Below are 18,412 nucleotides of genomic sequence, written 5' to 3' on the forward strand. Positions count from 1 at the left end.
ATTACCATCATAATCAGTTACTATGTGATTTATTAAATATCACCTGGGTGCCAGATTCTATGCTAGACCATTTACGCTCATTATCACCAACCTTGAGACAAATAGTGTTATCTTCATTTTAGACATAAGGAAGTTGAAGTTCCAAGAGGTTAAGTAACTTGCTTAGGATAACATAGCTACTTAGAAAGGCTATTAAAGACAGGTAAAGACCTCGATTCCAGCACTAACTAGTTGTATGATCATGAGCAGTTCCTAAACAGCCTTGGGCCTCCTCGCCTATCATGTGATGACACTAAGAGTTCCCATCTCAAAAAAATTTATGAAGGGACACAGTGGCATCTCAACGGCCTCCATGATTTCCTCCTCTTCCCTGAGCCTGTCTTGATTCTCACTGATGTCACTTCTGTCCCTCCCCTCCTTACTCCTTACATCTCTTCTTGGTTCTTCTTTCATGTAACTTCCCTTCCTGCATCTCACATATAAGTCCTTTTTGTGCTGCTTTATCCCCCATTAGACTGATGCTCACTGCAGGCATTTTTTGTTGTAACAGTTTTACCTAACATTCACTGAGTGTCCAATATTTGCTGCATATGTACCCAACATCTTACTTGCAGTACCTCATCTCACCTTCATGCCAAGAAGATATTATTATACTCACTCTACACACAAGCAAATTTGGGCATAGAAAGAGTCAGTCCTTATGAGTCCCCAGGAGACTTGGTTCTCATGCTCATTACCATGTCCATTATATGTCTCTGCCACAGACACTACCCTAAACATATGTGTCCAACAGCCTCCGGAAGATGCTCATTAAGAGCTGACTACATGCCAGGCATGTGCTAGACTTGGGCAGAAGATCTCTGATCTCCTGAGTCTAGAGCACAGATAGCCCACTGGTCATGTGCACTGAACTGCTCAGCCAGGGAACACATTTCCAGGCCTCGAACTTAGATCCTCTCCCTTGTTGCCCAGTTGTTGCCCCATTGCTTGATACATCTGTGTAGTGATAAAAGGACCTCCACAAAGCAAATATAGAACTCATCTCCTCACATTCAATAGCATACGTTTAAGTCACTGGCCTCTCATAATTTGGGTAATTCTACTGCCAAAGACCTTGTAGGTCCCAGATCTGGCCTTGTTATGCTGTATTGGGCCATGTTCTGGCCAACTGTTCATATTCCTGCTTTCCCTGCTACCCTATCCTATTTCTAGTTGACAAAATAACAGGCTTATAAGTAGATAGTTTAAGATACAACTGGAATTTTGTGGCTCAAGTGAAATAAAGCATATGAAATCCTCTATAAGTTGTAAAACACCATGCAGGTATTAGTAACAACTGGTAGCTTTCTTATAGTCTTCCTGTATCTTGAGCTAATATCCTTACTAATGAAAAACAGGATACTATCATTCAATTAGACTAGGGTTATTTACCTAAAACAGTTTTACATTATAATCTACAATTTGTTAAATGGCAAGTTAGTCATCTGCATTGATTTGTGTGTCCACAGAGAAATACCTTTTATGCTAATGATCCTCCCGCTAACAAACCACAGAAGTAATAATGAGGAAACTGAACTCCTCCTCTATACCTTTGTCTTCGTTGCACAAAGCACAGCTGGCATTTTAGTGCAGAGATCATGGAAATTTTAGGGCCGGAAGGTTTCTTAAAGATCACATGGCCCAGTGTTTCTCAACTCTGACTGCATATCAGAGTCACTTCACAGAGCTTAAAACAAGAAGGAAGAAAAGAAAGAAGGCTGATGCCCAGGCCCCACTCCCCAAAGAGTCTGATTCAAGTCTGCCAGCCAATGCCTGAACACCAGTATTATTTAAAAGCTTCCAGGTATTTCTAATGGGCAACCAAAGCTGATAACCACTGATCTAGCCAAACTCCTCATTTTACAAGTGAGAAATCCAGCATCTTCAATGGAAAAGCAACTTGAACAGAGAAGGTCAAGAAAATGGCTGGTGGCCCAGGCTGGCCCCAAGAGTCCTGACTTCCAGTCACAGAGGTCATGACCACAGTGTGTATACAAAGGTACACATGCACACATGTGCACACACACACATGCACACATGTACACACACAGACATACGCACACAACAGATGAATCAATGGCATCAGGCTTCCAGATTAAGAAAATGAAACCATTAATCCAAAATAAACAGACAAAAATGTATACAGTTTGGGCCTAGTTGTTTTGTTTCTGTTTCTTTTCAGAGAATGAAGAAACAAAACACTAACTACTGATACATCTTCATTTCTGATAGAGAGGAGCCTACCAGTCCTGCTGAAACAGTGAGCACAAGCAGCTCAAGACCACCTCTACCCCCACCCCCACCCCCACTAACTTTGACCCAATTGGGTCAGAAGGAGACATGTGACTCAGTGGGTTAAGTCTGAAGCTTGGCCTGAGCCAATCAAATTAACAGATGGAGTTGACAACTCAGGCAACTGGGCATATGAAAATGGCAACTGGCCCTCACCACTCTCCCCCATCACCCACAGTGGTCTTACTAATGCTGGGGTGAATTTCTGTTCCTTGAAACAAATAAGAAAAAACAAAATCCTACCAAAGTCATCAGAGTAGCCAAACAACATTTGTTCGTGCCACATAGCAAGTGTGAGAGAAACCTAGCCAAAGCAAAACATAAGGAATGGGGATTTTTCCTACCATCATAATGGGATCTGACTTGCTGGCAAATAGTAGAGTGAAAGGAGGAATTCCATTCCAACAACTGGAAAAAAAGAATATGTATTCTGTTTTGCCAGAAAACTAAGACTGACCAATAAGATCAGACCACTAAAAAGACAACTATGTGTTTTCCTAGTGGCTTATAAGATAATCTGCTTTTTATGTATTTACTTTTATTTCTTACATTTCTGCAGCTTTCCAGAATCTCAAATAACCTGACTGAGGAAACTTTCCGGGTGGGTGTCTGGGATAAGCCCTACCCTCCACTCTACGAGGAAGCAGGCAGGGTCCCCCAAAGGCCCACAAGAGGGTATTCATGGCAGCCTTCCTTACAACAGCCAGACACTGGGAACAACCTAAGCACAGCCCATTTCTCCATGGAACAGTACTCAGGAGCAAATGAACAAACATACGCCATGGGAGGTAAAGGATAACGCCAGTCACTGAGGTGGAGAGCAAACTCAATTACTGTGCCACCACCACCCCGCGATGCTGTAGGGACATACACAACCTTGAGTGCACATCTCAGGGAATTCAAGGAGTGAGCTGACATGCATCTTGGTGAGAGAACACAGAAGGCTGGCTGGGAGGGGGGGTGCACAGGGGGGGCAGTGAGTCAGCATAGAAGGTTGGGGGGGGTACGCAGGGGGGCAGTGAGTCAGCTCTTTCCCCAGTAAGCACCACCCCACCCCAGGGACTTTGTGAGGGTGGAGCACCAGCAGCCGCAGGACCCACCTGGTGACCAGAGCATCACCTCTCCTACCCTTGTTCATCTTTGTTGGAGTGAACCCTGAAGGATTTTAAAACCCTACTTGTCTTCAGTTCTGATAAGGCCAGTGCTTGTCTGGACCACAGCTTTGGGTGACTGCTACCTGAACACATCCATTAATCTTGTGCTAGTTCCAATCTCTTCACCATGTCAACCGCTCAAGCACTCAACCCTTGGCCTTGAACTGACCTGGCCTCTGCAAGAGCAGACTGCCTACTTCGGGGAGCTGGAGGCCTATCCAGACAAGACGCTAATGCCGAGAGCCCCTTGGATCACCGAGTTTCCCTCCTCATTCTCTCCTCTTCTTTCAGAGGATCAGTCTTTTTTAAGCAGAGATCTGAGAGTTTGTTTGTTTCCCAAAATGGAGGAAAGAACAGGAAAGCAAACTATCCTCCTGTCACACCTCACAGGGCCCTTTAATCAGAGGGAAGCCAAGGAACAGCTACTCTCCACTTTGAAAGATAAAGCTGGAGGCCTGCACAGCAGCCCACGCCTTGTCCTTGCAGGTGAAGAAAGTCTCTATAGGACTGGGCCTTCACTCTCTCCCCCTGCTCCTACCCACAAAGCTCCTGGATCTGCCATCACGGTGATCCTTACAGGGTCTCACACGTGCACATTTACCTGCTTTTCAGTCTCTGAAATTTCTTCCAATTCTGAGAATAAGTCTGAACCCCCACTAACAACACAGATTTCGAGCCAAATGAATAAAGAGGGGAGGAGACCCTCTACAAATTGTTTTCTCTTATTTCTGAATGTAAAAGTAAAACCAAGAACCTCCCCAAATTGAGGGATACTCTGACCACAGGATTTCTCTGAGGTTTGGGTGTATGTATGAGACTCCTGATTCATTCTATCACTGAAATTCATTTTCAGGCAAACAGGGACACTCAGTTACAAGACAGCCCAAGTCTCCAGCGGGGGTTGCCTGGAACATAGTTATTCACGCTTCAGTGCTCATCTAACCCATAAATGACCATCTCCTCTTCTGCCGGCTTCATAAAGAGTTCACAAGAGGCACATAATGGTTACCATGGGTGTTAATAGGCATCTTAAAGGCACACGATGGTGGGCCACCATGATTCCATGCAGTTTTGAGAACCAAATGGTAAGTTCAGTCAGAGGAAGAGAGGGCTGGGTCAGCTGTGGGTTCTAGATGGGATTCTGTCCCTGTGCCACTACATTTAACATCTAAGAGACCGACTTTGCCATCTGTTAAATGAGAACAAAAATACCTCAGGGAGAAAAAAAATTGCTCAAAGATGTTACAAAAATCTAATGAGATAACATATGTGAAAACACTCAGAAGTATAAAACCCAATGCAAACTCCTATTATTTAATGCTATTTCAGTTACAAAAGAGACAAGCAGGGTATTTATTAATCCAGCAGGAACATCTCACCAGCTCAAGCCCTGGTAACAAAGTAAGGCAGTTTCCAAAACAACCCCCAACCAAGCCTAATCGCATGAAGTCGGCTGCAGTGAAAACCACCAGAGTCAGAGTGTGACAGAGGCCGCTGGTCACCCACCCGTTAACTGATGCTTGACACACAGACCTGCCTCCGTGGAACCTGTGCTTCAAAAGTATTCACAGGTCAATGCTCCAGCAGGAGACGGCATCCCAGAAGTACCAAAAGCTCACCCCAGAGGCATGCCAGGGCCCTGAGAGATGAATGTCCACCTGTAGTGGCATCAAGCTGCCCGGAAATCAGCCCCCCTGCCCTCCTCAGAGCAGCATGTTGGACACTTGCCAACAACACCGCTGGCTTAACCACTGCAGTTCGGCCTAACAGTCTCCCATACGCTAAAAAAAAGTAAGTTTTTTTTTTAAAAATATGATCTTTAGGACTCAAGTTTAGTATAAAATTTTGCTTTAATGATAGTTTTTGTGCTTTTCAAAGTGGCACAACCACTGATACACATTATTCATCCAGGTTCTTGGTTGTGGCTGAAAATATCAATAGCTTCTGATCCCCAACACCAACTTCCTGTCTCCACCAATGCTTCCAGCGAAATGAATCAAAATTAAATCGGGATTTAGCAGATTTCTCTAAATATTGCAGCAATTCTTGACTCCGAGTCTTAGTAAGCGAGAAGCAACTGTGAAAATATGTTAAAACCTTAAAACCATTCCTGCCACAAACCAGTGCCCATTCTCTGAATAGACCCTCCCTGGAACAAGCTGCTTCCATGTGTGGTCACCCCCGTGGCTGGCATGCATGAGCCCACCACTGGAATGGCACCCTGGAACTGAGCTGGCCCATGGGAGAGCAGGCAGGGGCCCCGCAATCAGATACAGATGCACACACCCATGTCATCTCTACTCCCGCAAGTGCTGCTGCAGAATGGGAAAAGGCAGGACATTCTGGATGGCTTTCTGATCACCATGGCAACTGGGCTCTGGGAGAGGAAGAAGAGGAGGAAAGGCCTCCCAGCTCTGTGCAGTGATGGTTTCATAAACTGCAAAGCACATTCCCCAGACATGGGCATCTGAGAAGAGCACGGTTATATACTCAGATATTCAGGCTGGCTTGAAAGCAGCTAATGAAATTGCCATCTTGGCTTCAAGAGATAGCCCGAGCCATCCGACCGTCTAACAGCTGACAGTTTCGATGTGGGAAAAGAATGAGCTATTGCTTTAAATATCAATTTTTAAAATCAGGTTGGCTGCAAGTATCATAAAAACAAACTGTTTTTAGCATTTGAAAGAAAAAGAAAAAACTGCAAAGCAAAAACTATTCCAATACAAACCTATTAGCATTTCTTGGTTTGATATAATCAAATCTGCTTGGTTTGTCTCAATGAAGCACTGGACGATCCCGTACAATAGAACATCTCCTTCCTTCTATGCTGGTGGCATTCTTAGACACCAGGATCTAGAATGTGTAACACCAAAGTGACATCAGAGCATAGACAAATCAGCCAAGACTCGGGCCAGGAAGAAAGGCCAGGGTAGGTATGGGAGGCAGACACAGCTCCTCGGTCACCGTCTGCACAGAACACGGCAGTGTCACCCACTTACAGCTGACCATTCATCACAGCAAACCCTGAACCAAATGGAAGAGGCACAGTGCACCAAGAGACTCCATACATGGAATTTGCTCATCCATCAAAAAGGGGCGCCTGGGTGGCTCAGTCGGTTAGGCGACCGACTCTTGGTTTTGGCTCAGGTCATGATCTCGCAGTTTTGTGAATTTGAGCCCCGCATTGGGCTCTGTGCTGGTGGTGTGGGGCCTGCTTGGGATTCTCTCTTCCTCTCTCTCTGCCCCTACCCCACTCACACTGTCTTTGTTTCTCTCAAAAATAAATAAACTTTTAAAAATTAAAAAAATAACTGATTAAACTTTCAGAACAATGATGGGAAAGATGGATCCTGGACCCTGCAGAAAACACTATCTACAACTGGCATTTCTAGTTAACCTTCCCCCAAGAAACACGCTGAGTGGTTCTGGGTTTAGATATGCCATGGGAAACAGCAAATGAGTTTCATCGAGTAGATAATTAATTGCCCCATCCCACCTTCAAAATTGTAGATTGGAATTAATTCAATGAATTAGTATATGAATCCAGAAACTGGGGACTAAAGGAAAAACATTATTTTAAGAGTGTCTCAGCAAATGTGCACATCCACTGTCCTCAGAGTCAGGAATCCATCTGGGAAATGGGGCAATTCCTCTTGCATTCACTTCCACTGTGAGGAGAGGTGGACCTTCAAGATGGAGGTAAAAAGGCAAATCCACTGGGCAGGACGACATCTAAGAACAGTTAGGAAAGCAGGGTGCCGGGGCTCTGGGGAAAATGAGCTGCTTGGCTGGAGGAAGTGTCCTGTCAGAGAACGGTCCTAGAGAGAGGCCGGCTGAGCAAAGGCCAACCAGGTAGGATATTTAAACTGTACCCTATGCAGGCGCCTGGGTGGCTCAGTCGGTTGAGCCTCCGACTTTGGCTCAGGTCACGATCTCACCGTCTGTGGGTTCGAGCCCCGCATCGGGCTCTGTGCTGACAGCTCGAAGCCTGGAGCCTGCTTCGGATTCTGTGTCTCCCTCTCTCCCTGACCCTCCCCCATTCATGCTCTGTCTCTCTCTGTCTCAAAAATAAAAAATAAGCATTAAAAAAAATTTTTTTAATAAAATAAAAAATAAACTGGACCCTGTGGATGGGCAGCATCCTGAGGGCTTCACAGCAGGGCAATGGTGAGTGCAACACGAAGCTGCAGCAGGCCACCTCTGTGCCCCTGGGAACGGGGCCAAGGAGCCATTCTAATATTAACGTGCAATTCCAAGGTACACTCAGCAGGGCTTATCTTGGTTCACTGTTAATTGACTCCAGCAGTGAGAACTAAAATACAGTCTAAGTGAGGGTCACGAGGCGGTCTGGCGGAGAAGAAGTCTGGGGATCAGAGACCTCAGAACCATAACATGCAGAAATACAACCTATAAGAGTCCACTTCCTTACCATCCTGACTTGAGGGGAGAGGCAGCATGCCTAGGTTCTGAACCTACCTTTATCACCCCTGAATTTGTATTACCGTTTATTCGGAACAAATATACTCATGTTGTTTCCCCATCATCAATTGTTTTGGTTATAAAGTCACACCCAATATGACTAAATTGGGATCACATCAGTGATGTTGTATATGTGGGTGTGCACGGGTATGCACACACATGTCCGTGAGTGTGTGCATGTGCACAAATGGAGCTGAATCAGTTTTAATTCATCATTAAAGTGAAGGCTCAAAAGTGCATTTATTTCCTGTTAATATGCCAAATTAAACTTTGCTTCACACTGTTTAACTCAGTAATTAATTTCCATTCCCTCTTAAGTTTGATTAATTGGAATTTAGAGCGCAACAAGCCTCCTGGTCACGCCAAGTGATGTAATCCCACATCTCTGGGCTGTGGGTCTGCGTGTGGGGTGCTCGCTGCCCCTCTGTGAGGACAAGGGGGCATGATCCTGCTCAGAGAGCAGCCCTGGACAATAAAAATTGTTTCAACAATTAATTCACTGAGCACAATACAAAGGGGGCGAGTGTGCGACTTGCCGGATCTTTCTCATGAGGAAGCGCCTGGCACATTCTGTGCCTATGGGCATGGCAAATGGTCTGGCAGGGCACACCACTGGTAAGCACCAGTGCCTCTGGGTGTGGTGATGGCGGCAGAGTGAAGGGATGTGGAGGAAGTTCTTTGCCTTTGATTCTATGTTTCCAAAGTGTTCGATTTTAATGCGAATATGTCCGTGCACTATTTGTAGAATTTATTTTCGAAGCAACACATGATGAACAAGAAAAGCAGAGGAAGACCCCAGTGACTAACACTTTCTCTTTTTTACCATATCCTATTCCTTTTTTTTTTTTTAATTTACATATTCTCAAGTTAGCTAACATACAACGTAGTCTTGGCTTCAGTAGATTCCTGTGATTCATCACATACATATAACACCCAGTGCCCATCACCTTAATGCCCATCACTCCTTTCCCAACCTCCCCAAACCCCCACCCCCTTCAACCCTCAGTTTGTTCTCTTTATTTAAGAGTCTCGTGATTAACACTTTAGTTTTTTATACAATTAGACTTGGTACCATCTTCTTTTATCAAAATAATTCCAAAGTGGGCTAGAGTAACAATAATGCTCTATTTCTCACACTACGTGGTGGGCTCACTGGTGTGTACTTTCTTACACTCACATTATTTGAGCATATTGAACATTATGTAGAAAGATTTTAGAACAAGAAAGACAATGTGCTCAAATGGAAGAATTTTAGAATGAGCTATGGTGTTATCTTTGGGGTAATTTTTTGTGCGTACTTTATTATTTATTTCCAGATCTTATAGGTTATAGTTAGGAAAAATAAAACTTTTTATTTTAAAAATCCATTTAATAGATGTGAGTAGAAGCAGTGAGAACTTATACACTATGACTTAGTACAAAATTATGCCTTCCTGTTCCTTCCTTGATCTCTAACAATTTCCTTCATTCTGCCAACTATTACTGATGATTTCTGCATATCAGGTTAACATCCTAGCCCCAGAATACAAGGACATTCCCCAACCTCAGGAGCTTATGAGGAGTGGGTGAGCAAGGGCGCACACACTGCTGTTTAAGAAGAGAGGAGGAGCCGATTCCAAACCAACCAGGACTTCTGACAGAGGAGATTCTGGGTGTCACCACTGCAACATTCATGAAACGATATGTGTCAGCTAGAAAATTACAAATAGAGGACACATCTTTTATTTCTAATAAGTTTAATTTTTACAGGAGCTTCACACCATGACATCCTTGTCAAGCCCCCAGGAGTGCTTTAACCTGGCGGCATGTCTCTGGAAAACCAGGGCACTAGAAAGTTCCGGAGACCATCACCATGTAGCCTGAGAGATAATTTTGCTTTACATTTTATGGATAATATGTGTACGGTGGCTCCTAAAACATTTGATTCTAATTTTCTACTCTCCAAACAGCTATTCAGCTTTACACCAACACACATAAGTGTCTGAGTTGTTAAATGTGCCAAATTTTCTATTAAGCAAAACGAAACAAACAAAATCTTTTTTTTTTCCCACGCAAAAATCTTTGAAATCTCAAAGTGTCCTTTCTACACGTTTCTCAAAATGTAAATAGATTTAATAGCTCTGGTACTGTGAACCGCAGAAAGGGCACTTACTGTCCACATACACTTGACGCTGTATCAGAAAGGGAGGATAGAATAGGTTTCAGCGTGTGGCACTGTCCCTCCCAGATCACAGACTTGTAGCACCTTGACCCACAGAAAACAGGGGCAGATACGGCCGCAGCCGCAGCACAGAAACCGTTTTGGACAAGGACTCGCCTTCGGGTCGCACATCAAATGAAAGCTCCCCGGGGAAAAAAAACATGAGCTTGGACAGGCAACCCTACTCTTCCCCTTCCCACCTCCACTCCTCAGGACTCAAAACAGACTCCAGCTCAGGTATAGAATACGGGAGGGCTGCCAGGAGGCACAGGCTGGCCCTGTAATGGGCAAGAAGAGTCACTTCTACCTATTTACACACTGCTCCCACGCTGCCCCCCTCCCCCAATAAGTGAAGCACACTCATCACACGCCTTCTTGGGCATTCCCCCTTCCTGTGACTCCCCAAACTGTAACTACCAGAATCCATGCTTACACCAGTTTACAATCTGGTTACAAGATGTAGGTAGGGTCCCTAAGCAGGTTATAGAAGTGCCTTTCTGTGAAAAACAGTCAGTTCCAAGTCCTGCCAGGTCAGCCCTAGCCCTGACCAAGATCAGCTACCCCAACAGGGAGGGAGTGTGAGTGAGGGTTCACAACCTCCTGTGTGCCAATCCTTGGGCAAGACAGAAGAAGTACCGGAAGGCAGCGAGTGAGTGAGGCCAGGCCGACAGGGAACAGGACAGGTGAGTGTCCAAGAGTACTTTGTGGGTGGGAACCTAATGGCAGAGGCAAGAAGGAGGGTGGCCAGGCAAAGAGTGGTCTGGTTCCATAAATGGTCCCCATTCCACCAGCAACGCTCTCACAAATCCAGGGCACTTTCCTGAAGACAATGAGCTGGGCTGACTCAGGGAAAGGCACAGGGAACAGCAGGAAAGGATCACTCATTCAATGGTTACCACTCATCTCCAAGATGTCGACTTCCACGTCAGATTGCAGATTGTCAGGAAATCAGTAAATACTTCCTACATGCACATTATAACTAGCAGAAGAAAGGTAGTACTTGAAGACTCCTCAAAAATCTTCAATCCAGAAGAGAAGTTAAAACACAAACCTCAGGGCGCCTGGGTGTTTCAGTCAGTTAAGCGTCTGACTTGGGCTTAGGTCATGATCTCCCAGTCCCTGGGCTCAAGCCCCACGTGGGGCTCTGTGTTGACAGCTCAGGGCCTGGAGCCTGCTTCTGATTCTGTGTCTCCCTCTCTCTGCCCCTCCCCCTCTCACACTCTGTCTCTCTCTCTCAAAAATAAGCATTAAAAAATTGAAAAATTAAATAAAAAATATAAAACACAAACCTTGAAAAATACTGAAACATGGAGTGCCGTGAATAGGACAAACCATTTTTGGTGAGCAGTGGAAAGAAGGCAAGACCAGAGCACGAATGAGTGGAGAGGTGGGTAACTAGGGGAGGGGATGGGATCGGAGCAGTGCAGAGACGACAGAGAAATGAACAAGACAAAGGGAGGTCACCTTAAAGTAACCCTGAGGCTGGAGCCACCTGGCAAGTGACCTCAAACGCTCATGCTGGCTTCAGGAGTCTAACCTCATTCCATGGGAAGAGGGGCAGTTGAAGGTCTCAGGCTAGGAGATGACAGCTGCAGGGTGAGAGTAGAAAGGAGAGCAAGGCAGGCCACCCAGTCAGACGAGAATGAGGCAAACGAGGGGCACAGGCCACAGTGGGAATGGACCAGACCAACAGAAGACACTGCAGAGGAGAGCTGGCAGGAACAGGGGTTTCTATGCACAAGGTCCCCCAAGACTGGGGCGCACAAACAAGAAGGATGACTTAGAAAAGCAAACTCAAATAATTCTGGCCATTCAAGAAAAAACTGGTAAGTGTTCCAGAAGCGCCATCTTAAGGGAAAGATATTACATCAATCTAGAACAGGTAATAGAAAAGAGAGTGTATGTGCAGCCATACAAGTAGCCTAACTATCAGGAAAACAGATTTCTAAATTCTGTTTTCAGTGGATTTGTGGATTCTTTTCTCAGTGGTCAAGTGTTTTCCTAAGTGGAAAACAACCAATATCAGATATTCTGTCCTAAAAATAAGTTCCAAAGGTGTAATAATCAACTACTCTTTACATATGTAAAGAAAAAACGAAAGCAGAATTATAAAGATTTTTTAAAGATGATGCTTATGTCGGGAAGTGAGATGTTCACTTTCATGCATGCCATGGGGGCGCGAATTAAGGCCACGTTGCAGAAATTGGTTTTCCAGCACGTCACATGCCTCAAAAGTCCCACAGCCCAAGCTCCACTAATCTGATTTGTAAGAATATTTTATAGGAAAGTGATACAAAATACTAAATAAAACTTCAAGCACAAAGCTCTTTTCTGTTATGATATTTATATTAACTTAAACAATAGTGACCATAACTTAAATATTTAAAAAAAGATAGAAATGCTTTTATAAGGTTATGTTATACTCACGTTTTGAACATTAGGGAGAGGTTAAAGAGGAAGTTTGCAAATGGTTTTAGGAGCGTCAGAAAATGCAGGCGGTTGAATGCTACCTGAAAACTCAAGACACATAGCTGCAGGTAGACTACGAAGACATTTGCACAAAATGGGGAGAGGAGAAAGCCACAGGCAGCACTGCTACACCATTAACAGAGACCACCGTGAGCGGTGCCTGCTATTTTCCGGCTATTTTCCATTTTTCACATCTCTGACATGAGCAGATGCCCATTAAAGGATGAGAAGTGAGAGAGGGAGACTAACAAGGCCCAAAAGGAGGAAGGGGAGGACACGAGTCCAGGAGAGGCACAAAAGTGTGGGGTGAGCCTCAGGAGAGGCACCGGAAGCTGAGCCTGTCAGAGCTGGGGCCCACCAACTGAGAGCACACGGGGGAAGAAGTGCAAGTTCACGTCCTCTGCTTAGAGAAGGTAGAAAAACAGAAAGAGGCGGTAAAACAGCAGCAAAGTCACTCTGCCTGTTCTGCTCTCTGGCCAGTCGGCTAAGGCTAAATCACACTGTGATGACGGCTCAGTCAACCCGTGCCAACACCGGATTTTCCTGCAGGTCTGCTGCAAGGGATGGAGCCTTCCCTCTGGGACGAGGGAAGAGACGAGTCTCCTGAGACATCACAGGTTGTAGCAAAAGTAACAGCCATGTGTGTAGTGGCTGCACCACCAGCACTCACTGTTCACTCCCTACAGGGAACCACGGAAGGGCGCTCCTCCCTAGAGGGAACCACGGGAGGGCGCTCCTCCCTAGAGGGGACCACGGAAGGGCGCTCCTCCCTAGAGGGGACCACGGAAGGGCGCTCCTCCCTAGAGGGGACCACGGAAGGGCGCTCCTCCCTAGAGGGGACCACGGAAGGGCGCTCCTCCCTAGAGGGGACCACGGAAGGGCGCTCCTCCCTAGAGGGGACCACGGAAGGGTGCTCCTCCCCCCAGCCGAAGCTCTACCGTGGCGGGAACACACCAGCTTCCCCAGGTCCCTTCTCCGTGGAAGGAGCAGATCGTCATTAAGAACTGAGGACACAGCAGGAGAACCACGCTTCCTGAAAGAAAATACTTCGCTGACCCCAGGCAAATGGGCTCCCAGAATACTTAAAACACAACACGGATTACAAATGCCCCACTATGTGGGCACACAACAAATTAGTATAACTTTCCCCCTGAGCTTCAGAAATTTGTCAAGGCAACAAGCGTCTCCCAGTGGGTCCAGTGCAGCCTGGGTCACTGAAAGCTGTCCTCTGCAATTAGAGGGTTACCCAAAAGTGAAGAGTTTTAGAATATTCAAATCCTAAATTTCTTCCTAGTTTCTTGAAGTCTCCTGATTTGCCTCATTTGCCTTCCTGGCCAGCTAGCTCAGTGAGGGCCCACAGTGGAAACATACCTGACAAGTGAATGGATAAAAGAAAACATGAATGGCCACCAGTTGTCATTCCCACAACACCGGGAGTCTTCACAAGAGATGTCAGCCACAGCCTTGAACACAGGTGCTGGCACACAACTCTCACACACTAACTCCCAAAAGTGTGCTTCCAGAATTGTCCAAGGAAAGCAAGTGAATGTCATCGGTGAAGATCAAAACCCACAAATGTGGCCTCTATAAATGATCTTTTTTTTTCAATTTTTTTAATGTTTATTTTTGACAGAGAGAGACAGAGCATGAGTGGGGAGGGTCAGAGAGGGGGAGACACAGAATCCGAAGCAGGCTCCAGGCTCTGAGCTGTGGGCACAGAGCCCGATGCGGGGCTCGAACTCACAGACCGCGAGATCATGCCCTGAGCCGAAGTCAGACGCTCAACTGCCTGAGCCACCCAGGCGCCCCAAAATGACCTTTAAAAGGCCACATTCCTCAACATCTTTATCCGGAATTTCTAACACCATGAAGTTGTGATTTATCCAGACAGAACTATCATCAAGTCTGCCTCCTCGGAGTCTGGAAGCCCAGTCAGGATGAGCAAAGAACCACTACTTCAGTAACCCCACAGGGCTGCCTCGTCACCCAGATAGCATGGTCAAAACAGGAGCACCACCTCCCAGAACAAGTAGTGAAGGGGCGCCTGGGGGGCTCAGTTGGTTGAGTGTCCAACGTCGGCTCAGGTCATGACCTCACTGTTCCTGAGTTTGGTCCCTGCGTCAGACTCTGTGCTGACAGTGCAGAACCTGCTTGGGATATTCTCTCTCTCTCTCTCTCTCTCTCTCTCTCTCTCTCTCTGCCCCTCCCCTGCTCACTCACTCTGTCTCTCTCTCAAAATAAACATAAAAAAACAAAAAAAGTAGTGAAAAGGGTTATCATGAAGCTGATTTTTAAAAAAAAAATTATATGGAAACCCTGTTAAGCTCCCTGAAATGAGCCTTAGGAGCTGGGAGATCCTAAACACCAAGCGTGTCTTCCCAGTGACGCAGCGCCTTCCCCACAGAGCCAGAGGCAGCCAGGTCTCCTCAGCCAGAAAACCTCCTTGGCCGGAGGCCTCGGCTGTCCGGTTCCCACAGAGGCCAGGGGCCCCAGGGTGTCCAGATCCCACAGGGGCCAGGAGCCCCAGCGTGTCCGGATCCCACAGGCTTTCCCAGGCTCTCCGGGTGGTCACAACTCATATGGCATAGGTTTCACTGCTACTACCTCATCTCTTTTCAAATACACTGTACTTTTTCATCATCCCCCACTTGTCAAATTAAAGCTTCTTCTTTTTCTTTTCTTTTTTTTTTTTAGAGCAATAAAACAGAAGAGCTCAGTCTATCAGATTTTCCACAGCATGCTGGGCACCCCAGTAGATCACGACCTGCAGTTGACAGGCCCAGCTTGTGATCACTAAACACGAAAATGAAAATAAAAAACTGTTCTGAGCACTTCCAACAAAAACATTTATCTGGTCTGCTCCCTTCACACCTCAAGAAAGTCTCGGAAGGAAAAGAAGGACGGAAGGAAGGAGGGGAAGAGAAGATGGAGGGAAAGAGAAGAGGGAGGGAGGGAGGTTCCTTCACGTGCTCGTGGCTCAGAGCCCTGGCCCACTGAGGGCCAGCAGCAGCACCCCAGGAAGGGCCAACACGAGAAAGAAGCGGGGGTATGCGGCCTGAGAACTGACCCCAGCTGACCTCTCCCCCAGATTCGGCCTCAGCCCCGCTCTACACACAGTGGGGCCCACTGAGGCTCTTTGTCCACTGACAGATACTGTTTACTGGAGCTGGAACACCGTCCTGGAGACGCGGGGTGCTGCCCCCTCCCCGCAGGGCCCCCCCACCAAGCATCAATCTCTGGATTTGTGGGGCTATTCTGTGTGCCGGTTCTTGTCCAGGTCCCTGCTCAGTACTACCCCACCCCACCTGAGACACCTGACATTCCTACCTCGAAGCTTCCACATGAAGCCAGAACAGGGGTCTCATGCATCATCAGGGATACCCCCGTGGGAGCTGAGGGCCAGCACCTGACTCAGCAGGCCTGAACCTTTGAAAGGTCTGCCTTTCAAAATCAGCTCAGCAGACTCTGAAATGTCTTTATTACGTAAGTTTTATTACAAAAGTAACAGAAGATTGCTTTTTTTAAAGATTGCTTTAATACATAAAGCAATACAAAGATCTTGAAACACAAGTTAATCTCCCCCATATATACCCTCCCCAAATTGCCCCTAGTTTCCCCAAAAGACACATTCTTCCTTCTGGTCATCTGCTGGGGGTGGGAGGGGGGGAGCACTCCCAGAAAACAGAATCGTATTATAACCACTACCCTGCAACTTACTTTTTCTATTTATCACACAAGGGACATTTTTCCTGGTCAGGAAACAGACAGACACTTAACTCATTTTTTAAGTATCTATGTAATATTCCATACAATAGACCCAGCATAAGTTATGAAACTTCCCATATCAGTGGATTTACAGGTGTTACAGGTTTTGCCAGTATAAATACTGTGGCATACCCTCGCTTTTATATACGTGAATCCCCAAAACAAATCAAGTTATCAGTACATTTTTCATATAATAGATATTGCCAGATTACATTCCAAAAGACTGTAACCAACTCATGTGCTTACTAGCAAAGTGCATCTGGGCCCATCTCCCTGAGCCCTCACCAGTGCCGGGTATCATTCATCATGTGAATGTTTGGCAATCTGCAGGTAAGCTTTATATTCACATTTCCCCTAAGTAGTACTGAGGGTAAACACATTTTCATACAGTAAGTGGGCCATTTTCCTTCCTCCTCTGCAAACTACTATTCACATCTTTGCCTGTTTTCCTATTCAATCTTTGCCTTTTTCTTATAGGGTGTAGGGGCTCTTCATAATTCAGAATAAGAACCTCCGGTCCACTGACATGTTGCTAAATGGTTCTCCCAGTTTGGTTATCTTGTTTTTAATTGTGATGTTAAATAACATGACTAATAACATAAAATGTGGCATCGAAACCATTTCTAAGTGCACAGTTCCGCAACACTGAGCATGTTGACACTGTTGTGCAACCATCACCACTATCATCTCCAGAACTTTCCATCTTCCCAAACTGAAACTCTGTCCCCATTAGACCCTAACTCCCCATCCCCCTTCCCCAGCGCCCAGCGCCTACCCTCTCCTCTCTGTCTCTATGGATCTGGCGGCTCCAGGGACCTCATAGAAGTAGAATCACAGGGCAGTTCTCCTTCTGTGACTGGCTTTGCTCACATAATGAGCATCATGTCCTTCGGGTTCGGCCATCCTGTAGCAGGTGTCGGGATTTCCCTCCTTTCCAAGGCGGAATGATTCTCTGTTGTACATCTATACTACATTTGTTCATCCATCCATCTGGCGATGGACATTTGGGTCGTTTCTACCACCTGACTTCTGTGAAATGAGGCTGCCGTGAACATGGGTGTGCAAATATCTGTTTGAGTCCCTGCTTTCCATTCTTTGGGGTATTCTTTTGAGATTGCTAGATCATATGGTAAGTCTGTGTTTAATTTTTTGAGGAACCTGGCAGCTGCACCATTGTACATTCCCACCAATGATGCCCTAGGGGTCCATTTCCCCACATCCTCACCAACACTTGATATTTTCTGTTTTTGTTTTTTTACAGTAGCCATCTTCAGATGTGTGAGCTGGTAAGTATGTTTATCTTTTGACATTTTTTTTAATGTTTATTTATTTTTGACAGAGAGAGAGAGAGAGAGAGCATGAGCAGGGGAGGGGCAGAGAGAGAGAGGGAGACACAGAATCCGAAGCAGGCTCCAGGCTCTGAGCTGCCAGCACAGAGCCAGATGCGGGGCTCGAACTCACGGACCATGAGATCATGACCCGAGCTGAGGTCGGACTCTCAACCGACTGAGCCACCCAGGAGCCCCATTGACTTTCTTTATAAAGTACATTATCCCACGCAAAAATTTTAATTTTAATTGTGATTTCAAAGACCTATTGGACACTTTGAAAATATATGTAAGGTTAATAGGTATATATATTTCTCTCTCCATTCTAAGAAAAGGAAAGGGAGGGGAAAGAAAAGAGAAGAAACCTGTGTCTGACCACAGAACATTCTAGACTCCCCAAAGGGGCCTGCCCTCTGTATCCTTACAGGGCTGCTGGGCCACGCCTCCTTGCCCCACTCGCCTGTAGGGTGAATGAAGTGGCAACCGCAGACCCAGACAGTATGTTTTCTTTACTAACTCCCCATCAGCTACTCATAGCGCACAATTTTGTGAGATTGGATGATGCCTGCTTTGCTATTTCGTAGACTTTAGCTGTATTAGAAAAAATATCAAATATTGTCTGTCTCCATAAATCAAAGCCTGCATATATATTTACATTTAAATTGCTTTCTTTTTCCAAAGAACTC

The 18,412-nt window shown here is 45.9% G+C and overlaps 1 protein-coding gene and 1 long non-coding RNA gene across 7 annotated transcripts in view; both read right to left on the minus strand.

Moving 5' to 3' along the window:
* Positions 1-18,412, minus strand: part of PTPRN2 (protein tyrosine phosphatase receptor type N2) — an 801,801-nt gene that overhangs the window by 693,736 nt on the left and 89,653 nt on the right. The window lies entirely within an intron of this gene.
* On the minus strand, positions 5,317-7,419 carry LOC109497737. Its single transcript, XR_002154152.3, has 2 exons — positions 6,214-7,419; positions 5,317-5,562 (listed from the first exon to the last, which is right to left on the minus strand). It is a non-coding gene; the product is annotated as an uncharacterized LOC109497737 (long non-coding RNA).

Source organism: Felis catus, chromosome A2 (genome assembly GCF_018350175.1).
Source record: "Felis catus isolate Fca126 chromosome A2, F.catus_Fca126_mat1.0, whole genome shotgun sequence".
NCBI lineage: Eukaryota > Metazoa > Chordata > Mammalia > Carnivora > Felidae > Felis > Felis catus.